This window comes from Triticum aestivum, chromosome 2B (genome assembly GCF_018294505.1).
Source record: "Triticum aestivum cultivar Chinese Spring chromosome 2B, IWGSC CS RefSeq v2.1, whole genome shotgun sequence".
Taxonomy (NCBI): domain Eukaryota; kingdom Viridiplantae; phylum Streptophyta; class Magnoliopsida; order Poales; family Poaceae; genus Triticum; species Triticum aestivum.
The window spans coordinates 20667755-20676193 of NC_057798.1; positions in this window are offsets into that span (position 1 = coordinate 20667755).

Below are 8439 nucleotides of genomic sequence, written 5' to 3' on the forward strand. Positions count from 1 at the left end.
ATTGTTCCATGCTGTTATATTATCATTCTTGGATGTTTTACAATCATTTTATAATCATTTTATATCATTTTTTGATACTAACCTATTGACATAGTGCCCAGTGCTAGATGATGTTTTTTGCTTGTTTTTTTACATCGCAGGAAATCAATACCAAACGGAGTCCAAACGTAGCGAAAATTTTTGTGGATTTTTTATGGACCAGAAGACACAAGTTGGGCCGAAGAAGTACCAGAGGGGTGATTAGTTCTTTGTAGACCTATGGGTTCGTAGTTAGTAGCTAGATGGCTTCCTCTCCCTTTCTTGATTCTCAATACAATTGTCTCCTGGAGATCCATATGATGTAAGTCTTTTTGCAGTGTGTTTGTTGGGATCCGATGAACTTTGAGTTTATGATCAGATCTATATTTTTATTCATGAAAGTTATTTGAGTCTTCTTTGATCTCTTATATGCATGATTGATTATAGCCTCGTATTTCTTCTCCGATATTTTGGTTTTGTTTGGACAACTTGATCTATTTATCTTGCAATGGAAGAGGTGCTTTGTGATGGGTTCGATCTTTCGGTGCTTGATCCCAGTGACAGAAGGGGAAACGACACGTATATATCGTTGCTATTAAGGATAACAAGATGGGTTCTATTTCTACATAAATAGATCTTGTCTACATCATGTCATCGTTTTTATTGCATTACTCCTTTTTTCCATGAACTTAATACACTAGATGCATGCTGGATAGCGGTCGATGTGTGGATTAATAGTAGTAGATGCAGGCAGGAGTCAGGCTACTAATCTTGGACATGATGCCTATATAATGATCATTGCCTGGATATCGTCACGATTATTTGAATTTCTATCAATTGACCAACAGTAATTGTTTTCCCACTGTTTGTTATTTTTCTCGAGAGAAGCCACTACTGAAACCTACGGCCCCCGGGTCTCTTCTTTAATATATTTGCCTTTGGATGTATTTTATTTGCTTTTATTTTCAGTTCTATAGACCAAAAAAAATACAAAAATACTTTGCTGCACTTTATTTTATTTGTGATATATTTATCCAATCTATTACAAATTTTCTCCCATCTACGTGCTTTCTAGTGCTGTTATCCGAAAGGGATGGACAACCACTTTAACACTTTGGGTTGCGAGTATTTGTTATTTGTGTGCAGGAGCTGTGTACGTTGTGTTGCGTGGTTCTCCTACTGGTTCGATAATCTTGGTCTCATCACTGAGGAAATAGCTACCGTCGATGTGCTGCATCTTCCCTTCCTCTTTGGGGAAATACCGACGTAGTTCTAGCAGACATCAAAAGGAATTTCTGGCGCCGTTGCCGGGGAGACATCATCAATATCAACCAGGTTCCTAATAATAAATCTCATCTCCTTGCAATTTACATTATTTGACATTTGCCTCTCATTTTCCTCTCCCCCACTTTACAAAAGTTTGCCGTTTTATTCCCCCTCTTTTTCATTCGGTGTTTTCTCGTCAGATCTATCTTTTTCTTGCAATCATGAGTGATTTTGGTATGGCAGAAACAGATGATGGCCTAACTCCTAAACCGGAGCGTACGGGTAATCTGGATGCCAAAACTTTTGTTTTGGGGTAGGGTAATTTTATGGGAAAAGAACATATCCAATACTTAAAAAGACTAAATCTTATGAGGAAGCTATTTCGGTACTAGTTCTGAAACTTCAAAATAAATTTATTCGTACTCATCCTACCTTGCAAAGATTTTTCTATGAGTTACCCGTTGTAAAGAATCCTAAAGCTAAAAAGTTAGCCACTTTTGTTCTCATGAATGAATTTGACTACATAATACGGGAAGCTAGCGAAATCTTTGATTTTTATGGTATGAATCGTGAAAAACCGGTGATTGATGAAATTCTTTATAATAGTGATTATGCGTTGAGACATTTGCTTGGGAATAATCAAATCTTTGATGAGAATCTTAAAAAGCAAGTCCCTGTTTTAGACATGATCCAACAAGTTTCAATGATGTTAATCAACACTAATCTCGGATTGCCGCCTGAAATCAAAAGGGTTATGATGATAAGCAACTTGATAGTGCAAAGGATTCCATGGACTAATGTGTTTTATGTTTTATTTTGCAAAACACCCTAACAAGAATACCCCCAAGGAAAACAAGGATAAAGATGGCAAAACTTAGATCCTTCGCATTATGCCTAGTTAGGAGCGTAAAACGATAGCGATTGTTGGGAGGCAACCCAACCTGTATCTTTTTGCTTTTTGGTTTTCTTGTTGTTTTCAATAAACTAGAAAAGTGGCCCGCTCAATGTGCGGGCTAGAATTTTATAATTTTTTTTCATTAGCACACAATATTTGATTTGCCCTAAGAAATGTGGAACCAAATGCGCTCTCACAAATATGAGCCTTTTGCAAACATAGTTTTGTCATAGGTATATTTCATTTTTCTGACTGATATATAAACATATATGATATGCACCTTAATTTGTGCTATTTTTTCCCATCTATTACCTGTTTAATTTTCTCATATCCAACAAACAGGACATCCATGTTTAGCTATTGCCTGTGCCGCAAAGATCCGTTTGCAGACAGTGAGAGGAAATGTAGTTATTGATTAGGCTTCAAGTGTTGGCATGTGTTAATTCCATGATTATGGCGGCAATCACCGTATTCATGGCTACGGATTTTCCCAGCGATAAAGGGACCTTTGATTTGTGGTCTGACCCGACGTGTTAGTCATGATAAGTAAGTTCAACAACTTTAATTAATGCTAGACATGAATTAGGAAATGGTGAGAAATTAGGAATTACGATATTCCAAAACTATGTCAAAAATGTGTGATGTATTTTATTTACCTGCTCAAGTTATAAAATTTATTCCTTCAATTTGGTTTCAATAAGTCAGTTGTTAGTTGTTACGGGCTTCGAAAAAATAGTATAATTTTGGTAAAAAAAACAGTGGCTTCCCTTCATATAGTAGACAAATACATTGGAAATAACACATGCACAAAATTTATTCTCATTCAAATCCTTTTAACCTGGCAATCTCATAGTTTCAATTTAAATACTGCTCGTGCACCTTTTTCTAGCAGTTGTAAGAGAAAACTCCGTCTACTTCTTAGATATCATTATCATGTGAGAGTTAAGAAATGCGTATGCACCTATATTCCCTACTCCTCTCCTATTGATATAAAATTTCTAGCCAAGTACATCTGAAACATTTAGATCAACTCGAGTCAACAGGTAACACAATGATCCATAATATATAAGGAAATTATAAAATAGCTAATTATATGATTTAACAAAACAAAAATGGGTATAATAGTTACTATATAAATATTGAAAGTTGTGATTTGTATTTTTAATAAACACACTACTAAATAAATTAATTTTGTGATAGCAGATGAGTACTAACTAATATTTTACAGTAGGTTTTAGTATCGTGGAAGGACATGAAAAGACTACTAAGGTCGTATATCTGTGTTATTTATTTTGTACTTTTAGACCTAGAGTGACACTTGTATATTGTTGTCCTGCAAAGTTTCAAGTCAAATATTCTCTTGTTTCGAAGAAGAGAAAAGAAATTTCTATATAAAGATAACAGGATCTTCATTCAAACTGAATGACCTAGGTAGAAGGTGTCGATATAGGAGTATGTAAATCAACACCCCTAACTAAGAATGTACAACTAACCACCTCCTGCCATCATTTCATCATGCATAGGGTATATCATGGCTATCATCTTGTGCACATATTTCTCTTATGAACCCGTGGTACACAGGATAACACCCTTGTCACTTCCTACAGTTCTCGCTCTGTTTGATGGCACTAGTGGAAAAACACCTAATAGTCCCGGTTCATAAGGGCCTTTAGTCCCGGTTCATGAACCGGGACTAATGGGCCGTTACTATGTGCCTCCACGTGGCCCTGTGCGCCGAGCCCAGTGAGGGGGCCTTTGGTCCCGGTTGGTGGCTCCAACCGGGACCAAAAGGCATCCACGCGTCAGCATTCCAGTGGCTGAGGTTTTGTTTTTTTTTTGAAAGGAGGGGAGGTTGGGGGTTTTGGGGGGTTAATTTAGGTGTTTCATATATTGTGTTAGCTAGCTAATTAATAGAGAGAAGTGTCCTCTCTCATGTCCGTGCTTGGTCGACGCTACGTACTATATATACATAAGTGATCGAGAGAACCATTTAGTACAGAAGTTCGTCATGCATACCGAGAGAAGTGATCGATCGACCTCTCCTTCTCCGAGAGATTGGTCGAACAACAAGTTTTCGTATCATGTATCCGACGCTACTGGCTACATACATGTACAATATGTATAAGATCTCTTAATTACAAACCCCTAGAATTTGAAATCAATTTCCACATGGTATTCTCCGGCTTTACTGATGACGTGGTCAAGAAAGAATCCCGCCAATTCCTCTTGAATTGCTTTCATGCGATCTGGTTCTAGGAGTTCATCCCGCATCTGCCACGTCTAATTTGAAGAAGGGGGTTAATTAATACATATATATGAATGAAACTCAACAGAAATGATGGTGTAATAAAATGAAATTGTGAATATTATTGCTTACGCACTTCATATTGTCTTCTAGAGTAGCCCCGCTTGTTTTTCAAAGTCGTGGTGTGGATGAACTCGCACACGTAGTATCCACAGAAATCATTCCCTTCCTCCTGCCACAAGCACTTTACGAGAAATAGAGGTCAATCAAACTGATAATGAAGCATTATAAATGGCATTGATGAAAGTATAGCTATAAAATCAACGGGAGATGCGCGCAACTAGCTAGCCAGTAGTACTTACTTTCGGCCATTTATATGTCAGCTCCTTCGCCAGTCCCGGAGCTTCTGCGGTGAACTGTTTCCAAACCCTGCAAGACAAAGAAAATTATTATTATTACTGGAGATATCAGGAAATGAACAAAAAGTTGCCGATATGGTGCGATAATGATCGATTCAACTTACTTGCTGAGCATTTCAGTGATGTCCGCATAGGATTTGGGATCTTCCCGTCTCGAGTCTAAGACGGTTACTAGTCCACGCTCAAGCTTAATCTCCAGAAGAATATAGTGGTACCTGCGCACGCATGCATAACTCATCAATTACATTACTATAAGCTCGCTTGAGTAATAAGGGAAACCGAATATGCACACGACAGTAACACTCACGGGCCGTTGTAAGGAAAGAGTATGGTATCTTTGTTTTGATTTTTGATCAACGATTGTAGCAAGTTGTCCTCGGCCTCTTTGATGTTGTTTTCAACCAGAAATACATCTATGATATTTGTGTTAATCAACCCAATATCATAAATTTCTTGTTTTTTGCACTCGACGATCTTCAATCTGCATAATATATTGAGGATAATTAATTATAAATGCATGCAATGAAAGAGCCGAGCTATATATAGAGACTTAATGACAGAAATAGTACTTACAGATAGTAGCAAAAGACCATTAATTTATCGAGGGCCTTTTGATTGAAGAACTCGAAGAACTCCTCAAATGGAACAGTCAACAGATCATTTGCAACGAGATCGTGCTCCTCTTTAATATGCAGATACAAAGCATTCTTACCCTCAGACTCTCTGCAGGTTTCCATGTACCAATTATGGAATCTTCGCATCATTGTTGTCAGAGATTTTTCATCTTTGACGAGAGGCTTCCCGTACTCGTATATGTGTCCGTCCACCTCCAAGAAATCAGGAAGTGCATCATCAGGCAGGTAATCGTCAAGATTGCCATAACCGGCCACCGTCCCCGGAGCATTAGACACATTGAGCGGGGGGGGCACGATTGCTGTGCTTGTTCGCCGAGCTGGGCAATTTTTTCCCCTTTGCTCGTTCTTTTGACCTTTTAGCACTGACAGTAGTTCCCGACCGCTGGGCTTGGAGATATGTCTGTTCAGTAATGCGCTCATAGTTGGTTCTCGGTGGAGACTTTGGTGGTTTCCTCAGGGCATCGATAGTGCGCTTTGCTTTCACCGGATCTACCTTCTCCTCCGGAGGTGGATGTCTCTTTGCTTTCACCCCTTCAAAGAACTCCTTCACGTGGGTCCGCACAATCGTATCGTTTTCCTCCTCGGACCTCTCGTATGGTAACTTCTCTAGAGGCTTGAGAGATGATGGACCGTATTTGTATTGCCTCCCGCCTCTGGTTGTGCTGCTAGATGCTGGAGCAGACGGAGCGGCTGTGGTGTCTGTCTTCTTTCGTGCTTGCTTACGAGGCGGAGGAGAAGGAGTACGACGCGTCGGAGCAGCCGGGGCGGTGGCGGGTCTCTTCCGCCCTTGCTGGCGAGGCGGAGAAGGAGGATGCTGCTGGCTGCTCGGGAGCACCGGCGCAGGCGGAGAAGGAGGCGGAGTGCCGCCATGCGCCAGAGAAGGAGGCGGAGTGCCGCCACGTGTGCCCTGATCGTCACTCGCCGGAGGAGGAGGCGGTGGAGGAGGCGGAGTGCCCTGACTAGCCGGAGCAGGAGGAGGAGGCGGAGGCGTCCAGTTCAGAAGGTTGATGAGCTCCTTCTTCCATAGGCATGGAGTCTTCAGAGTAGAACCCAGCGTAGTCTCCCCTTCACCGATAGGGTGGTCAAGCACGAGGTCCTCAAATCCCTCCGTTATTTCATCCACCATCACCTTAGCATATCCTTTTGGAATCGGCTGGCAGTGATAAGTTGTGCCGGGTCCACTAGGATAAACTTGGCCAACAGCCGCCTTGACCTTCAAAGTCATCCATCGCGCCATCATGTGGCAATTTTGAGACTCCGTGATACCATCCACGGGATAGCTGGCAGGAGCCGTCAAGACATGCTCCGGCTGAAGCAGCTCGGCGGAAGCCACGCTGCTTCTCCGCTGAGATGGCGGGGTAGCTTCGGGGGAAGCTTCGGCAGGTCGTTTGCTACGATCTGTTGCTTCTCGTTCCTCTTCTCGATCCTCTAGCCCCATTACCCTTTCATGCAGCGCCTACAGTTGGTCCTGCTCCAGTTTCTTTCTCCTCTCGTGGGTTTTGTAACCCCCTGCGTCCGGAAAACCAACCTTCCACAGAATGGAGCCTGGCGTGCCTCGTGTCCGTCCAGGGTGCTCAGGATTCCCAAGGGCCATTGTGAGCTTGTCCTTCTCCCTGTTTGGAAGGAACGTCCCTCGCTACGCTGCATCGATATAGTGTCGAAGGTTCTTGACTGGTCTTTCCAGTTGCTCGTCCGTCCACTGGCAAAACCCTGTTACAGGGTCCAAGGTTCCACCAGACCCGAAGAACCAAGTCCGGCAACGGTCTGGCCATCTCATTGTCTCTGGTTCGATCCCTTTTTCAAGCAGATCATTCTCAGCCTTGGACCACTTAGGCCGGGTTTGTAGGTAGCCACCTGACTCCGTGCGATGGTGAAGCGTCTTCTTCGCAGCATTTTTCTTGTTTGTCTCCGACATCTTCTTACTCTTTTCCGATGTCTTGTGGGCCACAATTGCGGGCCAGTGATCTTTGATCTTCTCATATTTGCCAATGAATTCTGGTGTCTTTCTATCTTTGACAAACTGGTTCAGCTCTTTCCTCCACCTCCTCATTAGGGTTGCCATCTTCTTAAGAGCACAAGACTTGATTAATTCCTCTTTAACTGGCTTCTCCGGATCCTCCTCTGGCGGTAGGGTGAAATTTGCCTTCAGCTGAGTCCAAAGATCTTCTTTCTGCATATCATTGACATAAGACACCTCAGTGTCTTCCTCCTTAGGCTTATACCATTGCTGGATGCTGGTCGGGATCTTGTCCCTAACAAGAACCCCGCACTGAGAAGAAAATGCCTTCCTTGTCCGGATGGGTTCAATCGGTTCGCCGTCGGGCGCGATTTCTATGATCTCAAACTTTTCATCCGAGCTCAACTTTTTCTTCGGGCCTCGTCTCCTTACCGATGTTGTGCTCGATCCGGAGGGCTAGAAATTATAAGGAAGAAATACGAGAGTAAATAATATGTGTACATATACCAAAACAATGGAAGCATCAATTAACTAGTCAGCACGGGCTTAACTAATATATATATACCTGGCCGGGATCAGTTCGGTCACCGGAGCAGTCAGCACGGTCTCCTTCTTGTTCCTCCATTGTGTCATCGGAGCCATCATGAACATAGTCCTATTCTTGTACCGGCATTAATGGGCCGAAGCCATCATGAACATAGCCCTCTTCTTCACCCCGTTCTTCCAGCTGACCAACGGAGTCGAGGAGAAATGACGCAACTTCATCCCTTCCATTTGCGATTATGTCCCTCAATATCGCTTCTGTTTCTTCGTCTCGGCAGTGCTCCATAGTTTCTGCAAATATTTACAACATGTTTATATATGGTACAGATGGCAAACGTAGAACTAGCCAGCTAATCACAATAAGGAATCATGTTAGTGGCCTCGACGCTGCTTCTCTAGGGTTCGGGGTCGCCTCGACACAACAACGCTTCGAGAGAGTTAATTTGTCAGGTAGGGGCGCG